Genomic DNA, 22,155 nt, shown 5'->3' on the forward strand with positions numbered 1-22,155 from the left:
AACTAGTAGTTCCTAGTAGCCAGTCTGAGCTAAAAATAGAGTGAAGGAATGCTGAGCTGTATTTGTGAAGCTAAAAAATTGCTGATTGTTCATAAAAAGCAAAAAATATGTGCAGGAACTTAGGAAATCACAAATCATGAGGAAGTGGGAAGAAGATAGAGTCCAGATGGTACCGTGCAGAAATAATTAGAAGCAGTAAATAGAATGCAAAACAGAGCTGCAGCTGAAAATGTGACTTTCAGATGTTCTGGAGTAACTGTCTCTTTTTAAGCACAAATGATGACTTAGCCAGTAAATAGGCCAGTGGAAATGGGCTGTAGAAACTTAGAAGGAGTGCTGACCACACTGCACCAATGCCTGAATTTAGTCTAGATGGGGTTCTAAGCAACCCTGCTTATCCCAGGGGGGTTTGACTAGATGTCCTTTAAATGCGCCTTCTAAAATAAACTACTCTATGATTCTATGTTATCCTATGGTGTGAGTTTCAAAGTCCCAGATACAGAATGGTAATTTCACATTATTATTTGTAAAAATAAATTCTACTTTTGAGACATATTAATGTCAGGAAGGGCAGGTAGTAAAATGAAAGGTTATAGATTTATTTGTAGTTTTTACTAATGCCTGGCAAAAGATGTGCTAGGGAATTTGTGTTTTGTTCCCAAAAAATTTTCCAAAATCTTTACAGGTAAAGAATTTCACAAATGAGAAACACTAAGTATGTCTGAAAGCGACACCAAAAAAGAAAAATTGTGGTAGCATTTTCACATCCATTTAGTATTTTTCCCCCTCCTTGCTGCACTCCTTGTACATATATGTGTGTGTATGTGCGTGTGTGTATGTGTATTGCCAGGAACCCTTGTATTGTATCAGATCCCTTGCTCAGGATATGATTAAAAGCCATTTTTGCAGATGTCACCAACAGAAATACTAGAAAAACTGGACAAATGCAAAATCACAAGGAAAAAGGGGAAGAAAATGTCAGACTGTTTTTAAAGTTGATTAGGTGGAAACTCAACAAAGCTAGGGTGCACCAAACTGGCACCTCACCCCAATAAAAGTATCACCCACACAGGCTTTGGAAGAGGCAAACACAATTTATTTTCTCTGGTGTATATGCCAAAACAAAAAGCATCAGCAAAAATGTGTCCCAACCTTACAGCACAATGTCAAAACCCAGAGACATCAGATTAAAAGCCCATCAATGGGCTTCTGTAGAGGAGCCTTCCTACTTTCCATATCTTGGGCATGGAAGTACATGTCCTGTAAACTTCAGGGTATAGACCACTGAGATCTTTGAGGTACAAAAGGATACTGGGAGAACTAAAGCAGATTTACCGGGTGTCTCTAATATAGTTTATTTATTTTGTGTTAAAAGCATTGTTCCCAACAGAGACCCAGGAGAGTCCTGACTCTGTAATGTGTGCATCAAACTGCCTGAAAGTAATCAGGAAGAGGAGGATTTTTAATCACACCTAAAATAGCTCAAAGTTGGCAATTGCTTGGAAGATGTCTACAGAGAAGCCCCAAAGGCTTTCTTTTATGTTGTTTTTAATTTTAAGGCTAATGTTGCAGAATTCCCCAACTCTACCTGTTGGGGAAGATGACTTTTGAAAAGACTCAATATTCCTGATTCTCCAGAAAAGAGCTACCAGGAATAGCTTTAAGCATGTAAGCAATATAAAAGGAGGAAGTGCACAAGTAATTGCATGTAAAACCAAAATAATTACAAGGATAGGAGAACTGTTCTAAGCCAAATGTACATCCAGGAAATTGGTGGTCAGCTGACCTTCTAAAGAATTCCAAACATGCTGATTTACAGGCATCCACTCAAAATACAAAATATGTCTGAGGGTGTTGGTCCCCTGGCAGAGGATGACAGCTTGAGACAGTGTCCTCAGCTTCTCACCCAGCTAGGTGTGTGGCCATGCTGCTCCTCAGCGAGCTACCCGAGCCTCGGCATGCTGGTAGATCTTGCAGTAATGTGGCACATCTCCATCAGAGCAATGCACATCCTGCTTTCTTCCTTTTATTTTTCTTTTTTTTTTTTTTTCTGGTAGATACTTAGTTACAAATATGTAGTAAATTCCAATGCAGCCAAAGACCATAATTTCTGAGACAATGTCGTTTAATCCTAGTAGTTGAATAGAGGTTGATGAGTGGCTTGGCCACCCAAGTCAGAAGGTCAAGGAGACCGAAGGCACTTTAGTCATTCCTGTTCAGAAATTCTGACTCTGCATTACTGGTACTGTGCAACTGCCGTAATTGACACATATTCATATTCTGGTGAGTTTAAGCCTTTTAAAAAAACCTGTAATGAGCTAAATTATTCTCAGTAGAAGACAGAGTCAAGTGTCCTTCTATGCATCCTTTCAAACATTGAAAATGGAACAGAGAAAAGGACAGAGTGAAGCTGCTTTCAGGAGGAGTAGAGCTGGATTCTGAAGGTTGAGGAAATAAAAAAGGGAAAGAGCTTGCAGTTTTCCATTAAAATCACTCCGTAAAGGCTTTCCAGTATTGTTCATTTCAAGACATATGGGTAAATTTGGCATTTTGGGAAAAGGCTAATCCTTACAGCTATGAACTGAACATCAGAAACTGTTGAAAAAACAACACTTCTGGATACTTTTAATAGTAAACTCTGCACCAGTGCAACTGCTGAGGCAAGGATTATACAGGGTATTTAAAGTCAAAAATATACCATATGTAGATTCATATTTCAGTAACTTCTGTTTTTAACCTCTCATTTAGCTGAGGATGCAACTATTCCTCATGAGTGCAACTTTAAAAAACTCTCACTAATGTAGGAACACAACTTGCATAGCAATTTCTGAAGTGAAGTGTGTTTGGAAGAATCCTGGAGAAAAAGGGAGAAAAGTGAATCACAGGGAGGTTAAAGACAGAGGAAATAGAGACATTTAAGAACTATCTCTCTACTGTGCTGAGGTGGTTATGTGAGGTGGAGAGTCAAACTCACACAATGCTTACCAGTCATGATGGGGTTTTTTGGCATAAATGTGTGACAGAGAGAACAGATACTGTTGAGGTGGATCATACTTCTCCATATCCCAGCTGGGCAGAGACACCGGATATTTTCTAGGATAGCAAAAGTGGCTTAAATAGTTCTTGTCCTTGCTGCCAAGTTTCTTGTCTCATAGCTCTGTGTTCCCACATCTAGTCTGCAGCGCATTGCTCCTTCAGTTGCCAGTGCCACTGTAATTCAGACTATACATTACAAGGAAGAAAACTAATAGATATTATAGCTTATTATTAAATTTAATTATTTGGCAATCCAATGTACAGCACAGCTGCACAGGACTGATACAGATGAGAAAGCATGTATATGAGAAGAAAACGCAGATGAGGGCTAAAATATGGGCCTGAATCCTTCTTAAACCAGTTTTTTTCATAATATAAAATGGATCAAGGAGCTACATCTGTATCTGTAGACCAGTCACCTGTAAAGAGATGATTTTTCCTCTTGCATTTTGCTCATCACAGATGCTGAGTGGTTTACTACAAGGAAAGAATTGGTTCTCCTCACAAAACTTCAGTAGGAAGTAATTTCACCTGGATTAAATAATTCAGAAAAGCACCCAAAATAAAATGCTGAAAACCATAGTTGCAAAGAGGAAAGGTGAAAGATCAAGCAGAATTAGTCACTGAAAGTCACTGAACTAGGCATGCCCGATAGGCACAGCTTCTTTTCCTCCAGTCTTTGCTGGGAAAGCTATGTGAATCAAATGAAAATGTCAAGTTGAAGCACCAAATTTACATTGAAGTCTCTCTTTCATTTAAAAAGAGCAAAAGCATGGCCATGTCTCTTTTTGATTCAAATGTTTAGCACTCAACAGAGAAGTGATAGATGTTTCATTCACAGAATCATAAGTTTGACTTCTGATGTCTGAGCTGTGCAGCCACTGTAGTGGAGAGCTGTATGATGAGGAAATGATGCTTGGTCTGTTCTGGTAAGACGCAGTTGCCAGACTGTGTGCTGGAAAAACTGAGTATTTTCACAGGATGTCTTACTCTGAGAAATGTTAGAGGGCCCATTTGTCAGAGACAGACCCTCAAAAGCTTTCATATTGTAACATTGAAGAGCATGCTGTAGGGTCTCCTCATGCCACTTCCTTAGCCTGCAGGGCTGCTGCTTAGATCGATTTCTAAGATAAGTCTTGGTGACATCTGCTGTTTGTTGTGAAAATAAAATGTAGGAAAGCACCATAGAAAAAAATTACTGCTGAGGGATTAAGCAGCAGAACCATGACAAATTATGTCAGACTGCATAATATTTTCAGTTGCTTCAAGATATTTTGCTCTTGCCTCTGCCATCAAGCTTCAAGGTCATTATCTACATAGAAAAGTGCATAAAATGTGTACCAGTTCAACAAAAATGTTCTTTTTTTTCTCCAAGCATTCTGTGTTCACAAATGATGGCAACGTACTCAGAGTGGGTACATTTCATCATCACTGTTGATGGAAATGCAGATATTTGCAGTTCAGCATCTTTGAAGCAGATGACTACTCATTCACTTACTTCTGCCTTCCAATTTTAAACAGGAGTTCTGCTATTTAGACATCCCATGTCCTTTCAACTGTAACATGAACCAATCCATGTGCAAGGTTATTTTATGAACTTCTGCTTTTCAGTATTTGCCACACTAAATTGTTTTAAATAAACAAATCTTGCAAAAGCAGTTCAGCTTTCTCTCCAGGACAGTCATGCATTTGTTTAATTAGACTGATTTACAAACAGGTATGGTGTTTGTATTGCAGGCAGAGCCAGAAGTCTCATTTTTGAACCAGCATCATGCTCACAGAGTTCCCTGGATATCATGAGGAGTATAAGGAGGCACAGCTCTCCACCCGGACAAACACACTGGGAGCAGTTCAGTTGAAGGCTTCTTCCTGGAGAAGTTTCCTTGTTGTGATAGTATCTCATTTATATAATGGACATTTTCTGCTCTCATACTATTCTGGTGATAGAGAGAATACAGAAATGTCATGATGCTCTTTCAGAGTGGGAAACTTTTGAACTATCAAGTGGTTACAAGTGAGAAGCAATGCCTGCAGTGAGAAGTAATGTCTTTTATTAGACCAGATGATGCAGTGGTGAAGAACAGGCTGGCTTTCATGAACACAAAAAGCCCTTCATCTTATTGAGGGTGGGGGCCCAGTTCATGAAGTCTGAACAATGGAACCATCTAAGGCCATGGTTCCACATGATGAAAGGCTGGATCCTAGGGCACAAAGTACAGGATCAAAACCACTGCAGTTACTTGACACACAATCATACAAACTCACAATGCCAGCTGAAGTGTAATACATATTTTGCAGAGATAGTTTTGTCCAAGCATATTTCACAGTGGATCAGGTATCATCTGCCAGAACCCAGGGACCATAGCACTGTTGTAAACACTATGTCCTATGCTTTAACATGACAGAAGTGGTATTGTGGGCTGGCACTTCATATGGATGAAATTTATACTCAGGTGATGCTGTAGCACAGATCTGGTATCAATGAGTGAAGAAAAGCCAGTCTAAACCGAAACTGCTTGTTTTAAATTACTTTGTATTTATGAAAGGTTTTCTTTTGTAAACACATGGTTGTATCCACACACTGAAGTGCTTTGATACACTTGGTGAAGTGGTTTAAAAAAAAAAAATCAGCAAAATGCTTAAACTTTGTAGTTGTAACTAGGCATGAAAAAACAGTCTTCTGACCATCACCAAATTTAGTAATGATGGAGAAAATTAGGTTTTGATGTGAGACAAAAGAAACATATTTAGTGAAGTTCACATCTTACAACACTGATGCTTTCCTACATGTGGAAATACATCAGAACATTCAAGCAGGCCTAAAATATATTTTTCAAATATGAGGGAGTGGTGTGCAGTAGAAAAGTATTGTTACAGAACTAAATTCCTACCATACAGACACTTTTATATGATCTAAGATAATGGATATGTGCCTGTCTGCCATGAATCACTATGAAATGCTGCTGGAGGAAGAGTAGGAAAAAATTCAGAATTGTCAAGGATTTCAGAATTCCGAAAGGATTGTCTCAGAGATAAACTGTATGAATACACTGGCATTAAAGTTTTTCAGCCTTACTTCCACTCCAGTCTATATTTTTGCCAGTGGGATAAGGGTAGAATTTGCTAGTTCCCATCACAGGGAAAAACTGCTCCACCCATGTGGTTTTAATCACAGGGATTCATTAATAATTGGTCACTAATTTATTAATGTCACATAATCACATGGTGGTCAGTGTGCTACCCATATGGAATCGGTACCAATATTACAACAGATAAGTCAGAATGTTAACAAACACTGACAAATGCTTGAACACCCTTCTATGAGAACTCCCCAAAATTTCAACCCCCTCCCAGGTGCACAGAGCTACAGGCACCCATAAATCACATACTCCATGGCATGATGCCTTGCGTTGTCAGGCCAGGTTTCTCTTCCCTCATTGCGAAGTTTAATGCTTTCTTTAGACTTCTTTTGAAGCTGACTTTTTTTTCCTTTTACTTGAGAAGTCTCTTGGTAATTTCCTGGTTACTATTTAATCCAGCTGATGGCCATCTCCTAAGCAAACCTCATTATTGTTATTTTCCTCTTTAGCACTACCTGCGCTGGGGCAAATGCCTTTGCAGGTGTATTTGGGGATTCTGTTCATTCACACTTTTCTCAGCTGCATGTTGTCATATCAGCAGCTGTTACCCACCCCATGGCACTGAGGTGGAGGCCCTGCACATTGACTGCATCTCCCAGGTGAGAAGCCACACATTTCACCCAACACCTCCATCCCCGCCTCTGATCCAGTCATCCTCAGCCAGGCTGGCACTTGTGCACATTTAGGATTGTGATTCGGTTCCTTCTAAGAGGAAACAGCCAGAAGAGATCAGAAACCTGCCCTGTAGGCACCTAAATAAGGGTCCCAACTCCAGACTTCAAAGAATGTATACTCTGTTTAAAACATTTTAGTAATTGCAAAACTAGAAGTCAGGCTGGCCTGGCTTGTCATGCACAGATGAAGCTAATTGCAAGCCACATATGAGGTACATAATTTATGCAGTTTCTCTCTTACTAAGATATGTCATGAGAACTTCCCTTCCTGAAATCTCTTACGTGGTGGTCTAACTTCACTGAATTTAGTTACAGCTCTGATTTCCTCCAACTTTTCTTTGTGTGGACCAAGGACTTGTGTAACAGCTATGAGGGATCTGGGGTTTGGCCTAAAGTGTCCTGCACAAGGGCGAGTCTGTGCCAAGGGTTTGTAATCCAGCGCTTGTTTGTGCACTATTGTGGCTCCCTTTATTTCTTTGCAACACATATAGTGGCAGACCCTAGTTTCACATTTGGTGGTAGTGCTGCTTAAGAGAATCAGTGGGCTTGGTTCCTACTGCTCTGCTCATGGCTTCTGGTTCCCATTGCCTCCTCGAACCGCCCTTGCACAGTGAGGTTGTGGACCAAGTGGTGGAATGGGGACAGCTTGGGGTGGTTCAGAAAAAAAATAGGTTGTTTTCCATCCAGACCAGTTTACCTTGCAGCTGCATGCATACACACACACACACCCACACCCACACACCCACACACTAAACCTGCCCTCTGATTTGGCTCAGTAAAGGGGTAACAGAGGGCTGAGAATTTGCAAAGGGAATGGGAGCTCCATGGAGCACTATTGCCATTCAAAACAATGCCTCTGTAACCATATCCTCTGAGGACATAAATTAACTCCAGTGAATGATGATCTTGCTAGGGAGATCTCTGAGGTGCTGCGTACCTGTTATTGAAGCTCCAGCCATGCCTGCAGGATGAACTGCAGGATATTTTTCAACTACTCGACATTTGGAAGGGATGCTGGAGAGATCTGGCCCTGCACTTCTCTTGAGCTTCTTAGTCCCACTGCTCTCAGTAGGAGCTGAGAACTTGCAGTACTTCATGGATGTGACTGTCTTCTCAGGGCTCAGATCTTGGCATGTTGGCTCAGATCAGGTAGCATGTTGCAAACCTTGTTCATGTGCTCTGGAAAAGAAAAGATGTAGTGGGGTATAGCAAACAGCCTTTGCAGCAGCCACGCTTGTGTTAAGAATTGCAGTGCCTGAGCTCTTGTTGCCTAACTGCTTCTTCCAAGACATAGTTTATAACTGTCACATTAGTGTTTACTCATGTTTAACCCCATTAGATCCATTGGAAAGCTGAGCTGTAACTCAAAATTGTCACATTCCCTGTAAAATCCACATCACTCTTTGTTTGTGTATCACTAACACTTTCTTTTAAATTCAAAGCTAAATGTGACTGGATAAATATTTACCAGCAGTAGGCTTCTGCTTTCCTTCCTTAAATATGTATATCATCTGCCCTTAAATATACATATAATTTTGTTTCTAATTTGAGCAGGTCAGAGTGATTTTCCATATGTATTATTTTCTCTCAGAAGAGTCCTATGTTCAAACAAAAACATTTCCATTAAATCATGGCACTTTTGCTAGCAAATTAGTTGGTTTTTGTTGAAGGGAAAAGACTGACAGGGAATGTCAAAATTTTAATTTTATATTATTGGGAGAGTATATTAGGTTCTACTGTACATAGTACCACATAAAATTATTTTTTCTTTTACTGCATAAATGAGAATATCAGCTGTTTCTAATATCACTGCATGAGGCTACATTACTTCTCCAAGATATTAAAACCAGATGGCTTTCAGGTCAGGTTTGCAGCTGAAAAATTTTGCTGAAATGTTACTGAAAAAAAATTTCCTACTGTGTGTGCAGCTTATACCAACAAAATGAAGTCGTAGCACACACCACCTATTTCAAACCCTAAAAATTACAGAACTGTTTAACTACTGACCTAGAACAAACTCAATTGAAGAACTTAAGAAATAAGGTTTCATGCTAGCCCGTCCTAGTGTGTATTTTCATACAGTGTGTTAAGTGGTGTGAGTCTTGTTAGACATCAATGTAATATCTCCCACCATTCTCCAGGACTGCTTTGAAGCATTTTACTGGGCAGCTTTTCAAAACCACCAGCAGAAACCTGTGCTAGCAGTACTTCAGCTGGCAAAATCCTTTAGTCCAGATAAAATCTACAGTGTCTTTAAGATGTAGGGCAACTGGTTATGAGAAAGGCAGTTTCTTCTTTCACAACACAGAAAAGAGAATCTAGGTGTCTGCTTAGTTATTTGTCAATTAGACACCAATTTGTAAATCCACAGTGGGCGGTGTGTGGCAGAATTTGGAAGAGTAAAATACCGGGTGTGCCCAGGTTGCCAGAAGAGTTTGAGTTTGAAGTTGTTTTCAAGTACAGACTTGTTACTGAGCTTCCCTGTGTGCACAAAGTACAAGAGTTTATCCTGGCTCTGGAGTCTTCTGAAAACAGAATTTACATGAATCTAAACTCTCATTAATAAATAATATCTATACAAATGGCCAAAAGCCAAACCAAATCATTTTTTCATTTCACAGCATCACCCAGCAGTCAGACTTGGGATGAGTTTCATGTTATGTGGGCAGGGCAACATGTGCAAAAAAAAAATGGTTAAGGAGTAGCTGATACTTATTCAAATTATGTGTCTTGCAGTCTGGGTCTCGCCTTAGTTACAGCAGCTCGACACATGTATAGGTTCACTGAAAAAAGCAGACCTGTAGTGGTTGCAACACTACAAAACTACATGGGGAAAAATAGCTTTGTGAAAGAGGTCTTTAGGTTGTGTTTTTTAAGAACATGTAGAGTGTGTGAATTATGCTGGAGCATCAGCTACTGGTAGCATTTCATCAAATCACAGAATGACAGAATAGTTGAGGTCAGAAGCTTTAAAGATCATCTAGTCTAACCCCCTAAAAATGAGCAGGGACATTTTCCACCAGATTTGGTTGCTCAGAGTCCCATCCAATCTGGTCTTGAACATGGAGATGAGACATTCACAGTTTCTCTGGGCAAGTTGTGCCAGTGCCTCAACACCCTCAAATTAAAGAATTTCTTCTTAATATCTAATCTAAACCTGCCCTCTTTCAGTTTAAAGCTATTCCCCCTTGTCTGATCACTGCATAATCTTGTAAAAAGTCCCTCACTAGCTCTCCTATAGCCCCCTTTAGGTGCTGGGAGGTGCTCTAAGGTCTTCCCTGCACCTTCTCTTCTCCAGCATGAGCAACTGCAATTCTCTCAGCCTGTCTTCACAGGAGAGGTTCTCCAGCCCTTTAACCTTCTTTGTGTCCCTCCTCTGGACCCACTCTAACAGATCCATGTCTTTCTTGTTCTGAGGGCCCCAGAGGTGGATGGGGGCCCATCCACTCTAGGTGATGTCTTACCAGAGTGGAGAGGAGGGGCTGAATCCCCTCCCTTGCCCTGCTGCTGACCACGCTGCTTTTGTTGCAGCCCAGGATACAGATGGCTTTCTGGGCTGTGAGTGCACATTGGAGTCATGTCCAGTTTTTCATCTGCCAGCTGCTTCAAGTCCTTTTCCTCAGGGCTGCTCTCAATCCATCCATCTGTGTTGGTACTAAGGCTTGCCCTGACCAAACACTTGGACCTTGCACTTGGCCTTGTTTAATTATATGAGGTTTATAAGAAGTCACTCCTTGTCCCAACCTTTGTTGTCCATCTAGTTTACCAAAGTTTTCATATAATTCTTGAAAATCACTTCATAATGAATGTAAATTACTGCACTAGAAAATGGGAGCTATTTACAGGAAGGGAGAGGACAGGGCACCACCTCACTCTGCAGGGTGTGAGGTATATTTGACAGCTAACAATATATGATAATAATAAAATTATCTGTTAGCAGCTACTAAGAACTTCACATTTTGGAAGTGGCAAGGTTGAAGGGAGGGGCAACTTTTCTGGACCATTGGTAGGACGGGCATTAGCTGTATGAAAACAGACAAACTGTTGCATTTGAAGTCTTTTATCAGTTCTCAGAAATCTACTGCAACCAGCTCACTGAATACATTAACCATAAGTGGGTGGGTTTGTGTCAGTACCTGAAGCCTTTGAACAAATTCCCACCTAGCTGACACCTGGGTAAGACAATTTGAAAAAATAATTTTCATTTCACTGCCCATCTGAACAGTTGAAACATACCCTTTTTGCACAATTAATAAATGTTAATAATTCAGGGGTTTCTTTTTGGTTTTGTTTTGGGGCTTCTTTTGTTTGGTTGGTTTTTGGTTTTGGGTGGGTTTTTTTGGGTTTTTTTTTGTTTTTGTTTTTTTTTTTGTGTTTTTTTGTTTGTTTGGTGTTTTTTTTGTTTTTTTTTTTGTTTTGTTTTGTTTGGGGTTTTTTGTTTTTGTTTTATTTTTTTTTTTGTTTTTTTTTTGGTTTTTTTGGTTTTTTGTGTGTGTGTGTGTGAGTTTTTTTTTCCTTCTGAGATTTGAAGAAAATTAACTTTCAGTTTCAGGGAAGCAAAGAGGTAGGATCTCAGAAATGGGCTGACTGACATTCTGAGTGAGAAGACTGCAGGTTTGATGGGTGCAGTTGCTTCCTCCTTGTGAGAGGCCTCACACACTTTGTGCTTAGTGTCTTCAGCATTAGGGTTTGGGTTGCTGTGACCTGCATGTGCTCAGTCTCCTTCTGAATAAAGATGTAATGTAAAGTAAGAAATTAATTGGAAACTCCAAAACCCAACAATCTGAGTGTGTAGCTTTGCTGTCAGGGCATTCACACAAAGGAGAGGATACTGGGAGGCAGACCTTGCTTTGAACATACACAATGTAAACTACTTTTGCCAAGAAATCTTCTGTCAGTGATGCACTGACCTCTGCTGCATTAATGACTGAACAGGGAAGAGACAGCAGACATCCTTGATTACCTGAGGGGGTGTTAATCTGGCAGTGAAGGCTCAAACCTTAGCAATGAATTTGGTGAAATCCAGTGGTAGAACCTGTTTGGTTGTATCCTTCTGTTCTGCCTTTTTTATAATGCTGACCTGTTAGGACAGCTATGTCTCTCTGCATTATATCTTTCCCTCTCTGTCTTGTTCCAGTTCTAGCTTTTGGGGTTTTTTTTCCTGATTATGTCTGCAGTGCTTTTGAACTGTTCTCATGTGCAGGCATCCTACACTTTTTTCAAAGGAGGAGTAAATTTCTCTGGTGAATGGAAACCTGTTGTCCATATCCTTGTTTTTCTTAGTTACCTTTCAAGGCTCAAATAGTCCACAGACTCCTCAAAATCAGTGAGCTACTTTGAATGCTGAGATCTTACTATTCAAAAATGAGACTAAAAACTTGACTTAGCTGTAAAGAGAGAAGTTACTGAGTTTTGTTATGACCATTGAAGTCCTTGAAGCTGGATGAAACCTTGGCAGATGAGTGGTAGTGAATTTTCAGTAGGAAAGGGTTATTTCAAATGGAAAATGTAGGTATGCCTGTTTGAAAACTCACAGGCTTCAAGCCAAGGTATGATTCTGCTCTCAATGAAATCAGTGGAATTTTTTGTTTCTTTAATTAAATGCCACAAGTAAATGCAGGGTTTGTTCTTGTTCTTCAGGCGTACAGTGTTTGTTACATCCTCTTTTGGCTATTTCCTTTTCCATTCACTTTCTATTTTCTATTTAAATGATTCATATTTGTTTTCTTTTTTTTTCATTTCCTTGATATTCTGATTCCTTTTTATAAAAGCTAATGACATGTGGGAGCATACAGAAGAGTCATGTCACTCTGTCTTCATGGCATTTAAACCCTGGGTTAAATCTGGATATGCTGAATGAAATAATGTTCTGTGGGGCGCTGCTGAGGCCAGCATTGTGAGGTGGTTTGGTGACGCCACTCTTGGCCATGGCTTCCTGTTATTTTGGTACTTCTGCAGTGGTGAGGCAGCCACAACAGACCAAGATTTCAGGAAATGAAACTTGCGTATATTGAAATAAAAGAGACCAACTTCGTGGCTACCTTGCCTGTGAAAATGTCACCTCATATTCCTACCTCATACTCTGTGGAAAACCCCTGCTTATATGGCTCTGTGACAGACACCTCAGGCCACCTTGAGAACCTGCTGGTGTCTCCCTGTCAGCTGATGGCCAAACACAGAAAGGCTCACAGGCTCCATGGGAACAAAATCTGTGCTGCAGTACTGAATGGTTCACACTGTCAGCTGAGATCCTGAATGAAGCAAATCACCTGGAATAATTAGTAACTGAGGCACTGGCAGCAACGTGGGCTTCTTCCCAGGGAGGTAAATGAGTGCAGAGCCCCCTTATCCATTCTCAGCATTGCTTAGCAGCAGTGAGATCTGTGTTAATAGCTGAGAAAGAATGTGCTAGATTTAAGGGGCTGATAATTAAGGCATTTTAGGAATTTATAGCAATGAAAGGAAGAATTAATCTTTGGATATGAAACTGAACTAGTTACCTATTTAAAATAGGATTTCCAATTACCACTTTCCCAGAAAAAAAGGTAATGAACTCCCCAAAAGGCTTTCTGTTCTGTTTTTGACAAGACCCAGTTTGTACAGGTCAATTGACTTAGGTGATCTAATAGATCTGTGCAGTAAAATGCACCGGGATCCTGAGAGCAGAAAGTGTGTCCGTGTTACTGATTTTATTTATGAGAAGTACTAACCTAATCAGAAAGCTTATAAAGGGAGCGTTGTGCAAGGATTTACCTGTAGTTGCAAATAAGCTGGTTGTAGCTGCAGAATGTTTTATGTTCCTGGGATTAGTCTGAGATAATTAGTCCCTATTAAAAAAAACCCCAAACATAAAAACTTGCACAAGGGCATTATCAAAATATCACTGAGGTTTTCTTTAAGGTTTTTGAGGAGGGGATCACATGTCTTGAGGAGGGGATCACATTTGCTTTTGGCAAGCTGCTGGGCAGCTCCCAGTGCAATCTAATTAGCAAGAAATTAATTTTCTGGCTCCTAGAAGAAAAGAAGGTGATTAATGCTAAAAGTACAATTTTTGTATGTCATAGAATGCTTCTGTTTGTGTTGGAGCTCCCCAATTTAATAGGCTGTTTGGAATAACTTCAGTCAGTTGTTGAATAGCAGGGGATGAGAGATACAGGTATATATACATATAGTGTATATATATAATATAGTATAATAGGTATATATGTAGTATAGTAGGCAGCCCAAAGGCTGTTCCAGGGTCATCTCTAAAAAAGCTGAAATCAGACTCCTCAAATTCAGCTGGAGGACAGACGTCAGCTTCTGAGAGAGGAGGGAAGGAAAAGAGGGAGGTGTAGCCTCAGATGAGACAGATTTCAGCCATCATAGAACAGTTGTTTTTTATTTCCCATTGCGTCCATTTGCTTTGGCGGGTGTGTGGTTGAGAGTGCATGGCTGGCCCCATGTCATGCCTGTACACAGACTTCCCAAAATTGGAGTTTTGAGGTTGAGAAAAATCTGTGGAGGAATCCTCGCACAGACATGCCTGTTTATAGGTCATTAAATAGCAAATACTTTTAATTCCAGCAGTAGACACATTCTGCAAATATGACTCTCTGGTACTTCACAGTATTTTTTTACAGATTCACAGAATATTCTGTGTTGGAAGGGACCCACAACTACAAGTTGTACTATACTTCACCTTCGATTTTAGGAGAACTTTTATTTTTATTAAAAATACTGGGCTCCGCTTTTTCAAAATAGGACACTGGATATTAATTTCCCCTGGAGTGGCTATGGGAACTAAGATCCTGATGGTACTTGTGTCAGTATTATGTAGCCACCTGTGGCTGGTGATTACTCAGATGAACTTGTGTTGGGTGCGATGCTGGAGAATGCAGTTCTGCCTTAGGTTTACGCCCCATTTGGTTGAAGAAGAATCAGAGGCTGTGCCATGACTTGTGCCATTGAAAACACCTGGCTCTTACTGCTCTCAGGTGCTTATGGCATCACTGTGTATGGCAGAAATGAGTAGATTTGGGTCAAGGTTTGTCCGTGTACCTGGCACTGGTGAGGCCACATCTCAGACCCTGTGTCCAGTTCTGGGCCCCTCACTACAAGAAACACATTGAGGGGCTGGAGCATGTCCAGAGAAGGGCAGTGGAGCTGGGGAATGGTCTGGAGCACAAGTCCGATGAGAAGCGGCTGAAGGAGCTGGGGGTGTTTGTGCTGGAGAAAAGGAGGCTCAGGTCGCACCATATTGCTCTCTACAAGTGCCTGAAAGGAGGGTGAGCCACGCGTGGTCAGTCCCTCCTCTCAAGCAAGAAGTGATAGGACAAGAGGGCCTCAAGTCGCACCAGGGAGGTTTAGATTGAGTATTCTGAAAAACTTCTGTATGGAAAGGGTGGCCATGCATTAGAATAGGCTGCCCAGGGAAATGGTTAAGTCCCCATCCCTGGAGGTGTTTAAAAGACGTGTGTAGATGCGGCACTGAGGGACATGGTTTAAGTGGCGGCCTTGGCAGTGCCGGGTTAATAGCTGGATGACCTTGTATGTCTTTTCCAACATAAACGATTCCACGATCCTCTGAGGTTTCCATTGTGTCTCCCACGCTGGGTGGCCGGAGAGGAACGCTGGGAGCTGTAGCAGGAACGCGGTGACGAGGGCACCGCGCCACAGCCCACAGGCCACGGGCGGGCGGGGCGGGCGTGAGGCGGCCGTGGCGGGCAGTGCCCGGCAGGGGGCGGCAGAGCCCGCCCGCAGCGCCCACAGCGCGGGGCCTCCTCCGCTCAGGGCCCGGTGCCAGCGCTGCTGCCCGGCCTTCCTGCCTGGCATTCCTGCCCGGCCTTCCTGCCCGGCATTCCTGCATTCGCGCAGGAGAATGGCTTCCCCGCGAGGGAAGCCTGCGGAACGCCCCGGGGCGGGCGATTCTCCCTCGCCTCCCCCACGCCACTACCCAGAGTGCGGGGCTGGAGAAGAAAAGGGAGATTCATAATGCCCGTGCTTCTTAAAGGGCAGCTAATAGTCTTTGTCCACTTCAGAAAAGAGGAGGAGGTACAAATAGATAATCAGTACTGATATTGTCCGACAGGGGAAGGGTAAATATACAAAAGCTCATAAATAAGTGGAGGAATAATGAGCCCTTGTGCTGACACTACTGGCAGGTGGGAAAGAAGGGAGGTCGCCTGTTTCTCTTGGCTCACCTCACCTGGCACAGCTTGTTGGCATTGTTTGTTCTCAGCTAAAGCTGCCATTCACATATAAAAGTGGGGTGTTTGCAGGAAATGTTGGTCCCTCCAAAGTTAGACTGTTTATCTAGCCAAAATGTGTGGGAAGTTCTGTTTTGGTCACAAGGATGTTCAACTACCTCATTATGTCAGCCTTGTCAATACTGGGTTTTGAGGAGGAAAAAGTTCATGCAAAATTCAGATGGACTGAAGATGAACATCCATAGGTAAATAACAGATAAATACTTTTCTGAGTTGACCATGGTGTAATCAGGAAAAAAAACCCCACCAACTGGCAAAGTAAGAATAGTATTTCCCTGTCCTGTAAGGACAAACTCAACAAGCAGCACTCAGATCTTCCAAATCTAATGCCTTCCTTATGCTCAGGGCTTAAAAATAATGTACCTGGCCCCACAGGGAGAACCAGAATTCCTTATCTGGAATTCTAGTATCCCTTTTACTGTTAATGGAAGTATCTCTGAAGCAATACAACATCTAGAATGCTCTTATGCAGAGAAGACCCAAAGGAAAGAAGGCATAGCTGGTAGGAAACACTCATCTCCTTTCTGCAGTGTAATAATGTGTCTTGGTGTCCCTTTGGAGAAGTGTTTCCCTTTAAAAAAAAAAAATAGAAAAAGTGGAGAAATGCAGGTGGTGGCTGAGGATGTTGTCTGACTTGTCAAAATGTAAACATGCATTTTAATAAGTTCCTTTCCTCTTTAAATGCAGCGCCCAGAGTTGTCTGCTAATGTTCATCATTACACTGTTGTCCAACTCAACAGAGTAAATCAACCAAGCTCAGGACCCCTTGCTGAGAAAAGGAAAAGAAAATTTGGGTTCAGGTCAGTAGCAATTTAGGTACTGCTTAGACACAACGAATCAGCCACTTGCTTGGGCTGGATGGCACCGTGGCTATACAGTTCATGCATTTGCCCTGGGACAGTCATTTAACTTCGTAAAGGTAAGCCACACCTTGAATCCAAATAGTTAAAATCGGTATAAAAACTATGTGGTGAAAGTTGTGCTATAGATCCAGCATATAAATTTGCCTTGGCTCAGACAAGCAGTGCCAAGGCCAGGGCTACAGTGACATTTCCAGGCCAATCAGAAAATGGCCATCCTATGGTTGATGTCTGTTGTCTTATTAATATAAACAGGTTAGCTGAGCTGAATAAAGTATTTCATAAGATCAGTTTTGTTGTGACTGGTAAAAAAAGGTGACTTATTTTACATATTCTGTGGGAAATAAATCCATTAATCATTTTCAGATTCAGGAGAGTAGACAGCGATAAAGACCAGTAAGATGCCAAGGCCAGGGCTACAGTGACAATCAGAAAATGGCCATCTATGGTTGATGTCTGTTGTCTTATTAATATAAACAGGTTAGCTGAGCTGAATAAAGTATTTCATAAGATCAGTTTTGTTGTGACTGGTAAAAAAAGGTGACTTATTTTACATATTCTGTGGGAAATAAATCCATTAATCATTTTCAGATTCAGGAGAGTAGACAGCGATAAAGACCAGTAAGTTTATTTCTGTGCCTGTCTCACCTATGAAAAATAATTCCCTATGCTGTCATTTGATTATTTAACCCAATCTTTCTAGAATATAAGAAATTCAGTGTATTTCTCATGCAAGATTTTGCAGAATCCAGCATGTCTTTCTGTTTTTATTTAATGTAAATTTTTCATTCTTTAGTTTCACTTCATTGCTTTGAGTTACACCTGTTTTCATCACTGAGAAATTCAAAAGCTGTAGGCTCTCCTTCAAGCATCTAGGACTCTTTTTCAAAATATAGGCTTGATTCACATGCCAAATTCTACTTATTGAACTTAATTCCAGATAATTGGGAGGGGGGATGAGGTAACTTTGTCTTTGCAGTCTCTGCAGGAAAGATATTGCTTTGCTTCCCATAAGGTTAGCATAAGTATTTTAAACAGTCCATGGTGCATTATTTCCTAAATTCAGTGCAATGGTGTGTCCATGTTTCACTGGGCATAAATTCCTACTGCTGCCTGACCAAGTAGTGTACAGCTCAGTATGACCAAGGAGCTCCATATAAAATGGAATATCCAGGTCATGTTATAGGAACATGATGGGAGAACAGGGCTGTGCTACAATGGAAGAGTTCCTCAGCCACATTTTTGCTTCCCAGAACTGTGTCTCTCTGTCCCCTCACCTGAGCAATGCACCAGGTTCTGTGGCTAGACTGCAGAGGACTGGATTATTGACATAATTTAAGCTAAAGAATAATAGGAAAAAAAAAAAGGTTTATTTTTAAACTGAGATGGTTGAAGCGATCCTGTTTGCAGCAGTCCCCAAAGCAGCTGCCTTGGCACAACTGAGGGGAGCATGAGCTGCAGCATGTGGCTGGGAAGGAAGGGGCTGAAGTGCAGAGGGGAGAAGTTTTTCTAACCCATTTCCCACTGGCAGAGACGGCTTTCCGAATCAAGAGCCTCAGCTTCTAAGGTGCCAGCTGTTTGCTCTGCACTGACACCTCTCAAGACTTCCCCACAACCTTGGTTATTGTGAATTTGAGGAGACTTGCTGAAGGGTGTGGAACAGAACAAACCATGGCTGTCCTTTCTGGAAGAGGAATATTTTGAAGCAGGGATGAGAGAAAGGTGACCTGAGCTGCTACATTCCTTTTATTCTCAGCTGTTGCAATGCCCTTGAGGGGGCTGCCAGCGGGGGCAGGGATGCAGCAGCTCCCTGCAGCTGAACAGAAGTCATCGGAGAGCTGAGATTGTAGTTTGTGCACTGGTGACGCTGGAGGCAGTCCAAGGGAGGAGAAAAAGGCCAGAGCCCTGTCTGTTCCTTGCCTCCTGTTCCCTGCTTGACACAATTGATTTTAAAAACTGGACAGGCCCAGGAAGCCTTTTGTTCACATTCCTTAACTTCAGGAAAAGCAACTCTGCAGTAATTGCACCACATGTATCCTTCAGCCTGACCTTTTCAGAGCTGAGATGCTCTCACAGCATTGAAGGGAAGTGCCTGAACAGGGAATTACAAATAAAGAGGATCAAGCTTTGTGCTCTAAATCCTGAATGCTAACACTAAACACATTTTTCTTTAAATGGATCTCATCTGACTGCTGCCTACAGGCACAGCTCTGAGGGTGAAATTAAGACATTAGGCAAAGTCTAGGATGCAATAATAAACTTTTCATTCCTATTAGTGGGAATCATGTGGTTAAGCTACCCTCCACAGTCATCCATGGTAATTAGGAAACATACTTAGCCCATAATGGAGAGTTAATGGATTAAAGTGATGCCTTATTGCACAGTGGTTCAACTTTACACGGCCGCTTTCATCCTAAAACTTTTGAAAATCCCAGGGCTCAGGCTTGTTGTTATTGCAATCAGTGCTGAAATTGTGACTGGTTGTCCATCAGCCTTGCAGAGTGATCTCACTATGCCCAGCAGTTCTGAAGGGACCTCCCTTTAGGAATCCTCACTCCCCCAGCCCCATCAAAGCTCATGCCTGCATAAAGAGGGGTACTTTCACGCCAGTTCTTGTTCCACAGGCAGGTTACCTGTTTTGCATTCATCAGCATAAAGCAGCCCTTGAAGAAGAGATTAAACCAGTTTTCTTCCTTTCCAGGTGAATCCCTTAATCCTTGGACTACAGCTATGCTCATTTACTGCCCCCTTCAATCTTTTAGTCCATGCTGCAGAGTAGGACAGCTTCCTAGGGAAAAGCAGGCTCTTCCCACCAGGTGGGTGAAGAAATGTGGGTCTGAACCTTCTGGCTCTGCTCCTGAAGATCAGAGTGGCTGAGGGCCATTGTTGTCTGGCTTGTAGGGGCTTTGGCATCCCCATCTTCTGTCTTCTCTGAATGAATCCCTGAAGCATGTAGTGGCACAGTAGCCCATTTCATCCAATAAGGAATGAAGCTGATTCTGCTTGAAGCTATAGTTTAAAAAAAATTGCATAAAAATTGGGCCTTTTTGTGAATTAAAAAAGAAAGACAAAGCAACTGATATTTTTAGGCTAATAAATCTAGATCTTCCAACCTTACCTACAGATGAGCAAGTCTGTAAGTGGAAGACCTAATTTGCCAGTGTATTAAAACAGGCAAACACTTGTTCTGTATTTATTATTCAGTCTATCTGTAATATTCATCTATATATTCATTTTATAAAGCTCTGAGTTAATAACAAGTTTGAAATTCTTCAATACTCCCTGAAGCCCTGAACTAAATCTAAAAATGAGAGTAAATGAAACTTGATGGCTCATTTATCCTCACCATTATCTGCCTGTTTTGATTTAGACTTAATGTGGAGTCAATGGAACTATACATAGGGGGTTACACAGAATGCTCCATGATCTTGCTTTGATAGGTCAGCAAGCCCCTGTACAGTGATATGACCACAGTAATAGCCAGAATTTATTAATAATGGAATTTGATAAAGCTGAAATGGAACAGCCAGGTCTCATTCTGGTGTTATTAGTCTTCCAATACAGTTTTTAATCAGTTAATTTATGCATTATCAGTTGAATCCTTTGAAGTCCACTAATCACAAATGGACATACAGTGTGTCCTCATCTACCAGTTTAATAAAGTGGTATTCCTAAATCCTAATTTAAAAGTGTCTCTTAGTATCCTTGTAGGAGAAATAGGATTCTCAGAAGGGATTTGCAAGCAGCTCTACTGATCTTTGAAATATTTCTTTCACCTTGTCTTTCATAATGAATTCAAAAAATATCACACATCTAAGGAAGAGGGTAAGTCAGAACTTTAACAGATTGCTGCTGCTGCCATTCATGAAAAAATTATAGTCTGATGCATGGATGGTACCACTGAATTCAATGGAGCCAATGATCATGGGCAGCAAGATACTCTAGGAGAGTGTGGCAGACTTTATCCAGGGATTGTTGCTTCTTCAGGACAGAGACAATGTTTAAACAATACATATAGTCTCCACCTCAAACTGGCTACTCCAGGCACTGCTCTAATACATATTAATAGAAGTTTTGTTGAAAGGCCTTATTGTAATGTTTAATTTGCTTTGGCCCAGCCACATGAAAGGACATCCAAGTAAGAACAAAGAGAACACACCATGGCCAGGGACAGAGTCAGCTAGTTAGGAGCAATCTGGGGCCAAGAGCTGAGGGCCCAGTAAACCAGTCTGGCATCTGATCTGCATGGCTCATTTGAAACAGACTGATAAAAACTACAGAGAGAAGACCAGAGAAATTCTAAAGAACTAGAAAACAAAAAAATCTGAAATTAGGAAAACAGAAGACTTCTTTCTTTTTAGCATCTCAAAAAAACAATTAAGACACCAGAGCATTGCACTGCTTAGGTACCTTGATTGAGAGAAAATGCAGGAGTCTTTAGGATGGCAAGGCTCTACAGAAACGCTGTAATATGACTCATTTAAACTAACAAGTAAAGTTTAAAAATTAGGCAGGGATTTTTACAATAAGGCCTCCCACTGAAACAACAAGACACAAAAGAAGTGAATGCCTCTTAAATGACATCTTCGAGTGAAGTCTAAAGTGTGAATTGTTTGTATTTTAGAAGTTTTTCCATTACAGTAAACTTTTATTTGTGTACTAAATGACACCTGGATATATCACACTGGGTTATATTCCACAGCCTGACTTTTCCTAACTTGCTTAACTGTGAAGTCCCTGCTGATTTTCCAAAGCACAGTTGTAGAACATCTGCTCAAGTTTTCTGCTTTCCTTCATCCAGAATTTGAATTGGGAAGAATATGTAGTATTTTGATAACCTTTCTGAGATTAAAAAATAGGGCTTTTCTTCAGAGACACAGTATGGAAGGAGGATGTTAAGAGGCAGAAAGGTGATGTATTTTGTTGGAGAAGGTCTACAAGAGGACTGTTGATTTTCAAGGCTGCATAAGCTGTACTGTTGGGAGATGACTCAAATTGCAGTAACTCATCAGCTTGCTGTGGTCTCACAGATGGGCCATTTCCCGTAGGATCCGAATGATTAGCCCTGCTCCATAGCTTGTCTGCAGAGATCACGTAGTTCAGAAGAAATGGTCACAGTGCTCTTCAATGTCATTGCTGCTGGGTGTTGATAACTTGTGTTTTCCGTGGCTGTCACCATAATGCCTCTTCCTGCACG

The sequence above is a fragment of the Onychostruthus taczanowskii genome, unplaced genomic scaffold, assembly GCF_017590055.1.
Source record: "Onychostruthus taczanowskii isolate IOZ18803 unplaced genomic scaffold, ASM1759005v1 scaffold26, whole genome shotgun sequence".
NCBI classification, from domain to species: domain Eukaryota; kingdom Metazoa; phylum Chordata; class Aves; order Passeriformes; family Passeridae; genus Onychostruthus; species Onychostruthus taczanowskii.